Source organism: Rhododendron vialii, chromosome 13a, assembly GCF_030253575.1.
Source record: "Rhododendron vialii isolate Sample 1 chromosome 13a, ASM3025357v1".
NCBI classification, from domain to species: Eukaryota; Viridiplantae; Streptophyta; class Magnoliopsida; order Ericales; family Ericaceae; genus Rhododendron; species Rhododendron vialii.
The window spans coordinates 12,561,614-12,565,344 of NC_080569.1; the positions used below are offsets into that span (position 1 = coordinate 12,561,614).

Here is a 3,731-nt window from a genome sequence, read left to right on the forward strand (position 1 = left end):
GACTAATTATTTAGTCGGCTAATTTTAATTATTGTCGACAAAATATTTAGTCGGAAAAATTATTTAGTCGGCAAATATTTAATAAATTACCGACTAATAATTTAGTCGGAAAATATTTTATAAATTACCGACTAATTATTTAGTCGGGAATATTTGATAAATTACCGACTAATTATTTAGTCGGGAAATATTTGATAAATTGCCGACTAATTATTTAGTCGGGAAATATTTGATAAATTATCGAAATACATAAATTACCGACTAATTATTTAGTCGGGAAATGTGAAAAAAATTAGCAACTAAATAGTTGGCATCTTTTACCAACTAAGCATTTAGTCGGCAAATATAATATTATAAATTTTAAAACTAATTCTAAAATCTGGTTAGATTTTTTTTTTTGGTAATTCACAGTAAATTAAATTGAGCAACATTTATTCACCAATCTACTGTAATCAAGTATTGAAATTCAAGAACAATTCATTCATAACTTCCATAAATAAAGGGTGTTCAACAAATACTTAGCAAACGGTATCCGAATTTGCAGGGTACAAAATAACAAAAAATCGTACCACAAAAAGTGTACGTAGCATCAAACATATCATAACCAAGCCCTAGGGTGCAAAATAATAGGAAAGTTCAACAACGAGAAAATTAGATTACAGTAGAATCCACGACAAAAATCCAACTTCTTCATATATAGTCCTTGACAAGATGCTAGATACTCCAATATCTGTGAAAAGAATAAAACACAATAATAAGACTCATGATATTGATACAAACTTACATCAAGGGAAAAAAAGAAACCTAACACCATGATATTGATACATGCACATACAACAACATTTCTTGAGTATGGGTATAAGAATGAAGAGAGCCATCGAAGCAAATCTAAGCATCTAGAGTATGAGTATAGATTTCGGATATCACTCTCTATCAATGCCTTTTAATTAGTACCATCATTAAACTACTTGGGCTTCCACATAAACAACATAATCCTACACTTGTTTGGTAGTAAAACATATTCACACACCACGTCTTCGATACCGCGAAACCTAAAAACTGTAACCACTCAGCATGAATTTTCTGTGTGCGATTTCTAAAAACTTTTTCCTTACTGAACGCATGGACACTCAAAACTCAAACGCCTAAGGCATCAACAGGGCATCTTATCACACTAGTAACATACTGAAAAAGTAAACCAAAAAGTTCTCTGTCGACCTATGATTATAACTTGAGCAGCTCATCATCCGATTCTAGAACTAAAAACAAGATTCCAACTTTGATACAATCAGTTCAGCCTATGATTATAATTTGAGCAGCTCATCATTCAATTGTAGAAGGAAAAAAAATACATAATTCCAGTTTTAAACAAGTAAACTTCAATACTAAATTTCCTATCTCGGCACAAAAAATAGTTATTTCAACATCTTTTTCTTTTCACTTCAGAGGAAGGAAGATGACAGCACCCATTAGTTCATAGCAAAGAGGAAATTACGTACCGAATATTTTCCACCATCACCTCGATCACACATTGTCTCATCCATGCATTTGCCTCATCATCATGGCTTTGAGTTCATCAAATTCACGTTGCCTTTGCTCATCTCTTAGCCTTAGCTCCTCATCTCTTTGCCTTTGCTGCTCTTCTCGTTGTCTTTGCTCCTTGTCACGCTGTTTTTGGAAGTCCTAACAACTTCAATTTATGCACTTACACTCTTAGTTTCTGCATTCAAGAATGTAATTTCAATATCTGTATCTCAATCTCAGCACATACCAGCTCTTAGCACCCAATTCGAGCACTTACACTGGGTTTTTTTAATCTTAAAACTACATTTCCAGCGCCTAATCACAATTTCAGCAACTCAAAATTCATTTTCCAGCAACAAAGTTCATATTTCTGGAATTTAAAACCAAATTCCTGCTCCTAAATTAGTTCAAACTAACCCCGAAATCATGTTCGACACGTCAAAAAAACATAAGGGAATGTCATTTGCATAATAAAGAGGTTGCCCGACTAGACATGTTTGCAACTAAAGTTAATGATAAATTGATAATAAAGAGGTTACTCGGTATCTTTAAACTATATTCTCAGTGTACTCATCTTTATTTTCAATGACTCTAATTTTGTCCTACAAACATATAATAGAGAACCTCAAACAATAAAGATACAATAATAGAGAACATGACAAACACCTGCACGACATGAACCAGGTACAACAATAGAGAACATGAACCAGTTCAAAATATTCCTACCTAAACAGCCTGTACTATGGCCTCTTTCAACTAGTGGGCCCTCGCACACGCTGCCACTTTACTGAAGGTGCAACTGTACCGACAAAAAGAACACTTTGAGAATCTATTTCTTAATGTGCAGCAACCTAAGAGACTGAAAACAGAAAGGGAATGCCCACTTTCATTAAATTTTCTCAAGCATACAACAAATGAGCTATCAGATCGACTCACCTATTTAAAGCCCTCTCCACCCCCTCAATTGTAACTGGTTTTTAGGGGTTTTCCAATATTTCATATCAAAGAATCTGTTATGAGAAAAAATGAATACTAGCTATAATTCATTTTTTGCATTGCTACTTTCATTTTATTCATTTGGAATTCTAAACTCTATTGCAAGGATTGCAAGTATTTCCCGATTTTCAGGTGAGTAGTCAGGAGAATAACTTTCTCCTTGACATTTCATCAAACAGCTTGTGAGCATTACATACAACTTCTACCAATCTTGTTCCCCAACAACCCGAGCAGCCCATAAAGCTTTCCAGTGACAATCCTATCCCAAGCTCAAAATCTGCTATCAAAGAGGACCTCAGTAGAGGTTGAAAGCTAGAAAAAAACCATTCTATTTTGACAAGAGAATACCCTGGACCAATAACATACAATAAGAGTTCCAGCCTTAGAAGAACAAAAACAAAAAAAAAGCTCATAATTATACCGTGAAAGAGGTGTGCAAACAGACAAAAAATCTAATCCCGAAACTTTTGAAATTTCTTTCCATTTAATATGGGTTTTTTGCATCCTATTTGTTCTCGAAGCAAGCCGAGTGCTTCGATTACAAATTGAGACACTTGACGCGAAAAAGGGCTGGAATCGGAACACTGACCTTACGAAGAGTGAGAGATTGGAGTCGGGGAGAAAAGGACTGGCTTTAGTTGTGGCGTCCGTGGTGCTTTGTCCGACAACAGTAGCTTCGGTGGTGGGAGGAAGAGGAAGAGAGAGGGAGGGATGTGGTGGAAGAGAAAAGGGGAGGGGAAGCGTATAACTCTTTTAGAGGAGAGGGGAAGCGTATTACTCCATTAGGTGTGTTGCAAGACGCCGTCGTTTTGCTAAAGGAAACCAATTGCCGACAAAAATAGTAGTCCAAGATTAGCCAAGCCCCGCCAACATTTTCGTGAAATTTTGAACTGGACGCCAAAACTTTCTCTTCGCCGACTAAATGTTTAGTCGGCCAAATGAGGATTTATGGGGAAAATAGTTTAGGGGACTCTAATTGCGCCACTATTACATACAAATTCTAAACTTTATTATTGTGAATTTTTTTTAATGCTCAATCTGAACTGCAAAGATTTCATGTCTTACCAATTATAACATTGTCCCCAAAATTGGAGGTCATTCGATATCAGCGACCATATGATCAGAAGACTTTTACTATGTCCAGAAGCATTAAAGTATTATAGCACACCACTCGAGGCCCACTTGAGGTCTTTTTACGCGATCAGAACCAT

General features: G+C 35.7%; 1 long non-coding RNA gene across 2 annotated transcripts; it reads right to left on the minus strand.

The window, feature by feature from the left end:
* Positions 1-422: 422 nt before the first annotated feature.
* Positions 423-3,512, minus strand: LOC131313457 (uncharacterized). 2 transcript variants are annotated; one of them, XR_009196203.1, is made up of 4 exons: positions 3,110-3,512; positions 2,251-2,323; positions 1,500-1,720; positions 423-730 (listed from the first exon to the last, which is right to left on the minus strand). It is a non-coding gene; the product is annotated as an uncharacterized LOC131313457 (long non-coding RNA). The 2 variants fall into 2 exon arrangements; XR_009196204.1 differs by lacking the exon at positions 2,251-2,323 and having other exon boundaries at positions 427-730; positions 3,110-3,478.
* Between the last annotated feature and the right edge of the window lie 219 nt (positions 3,513-3,731).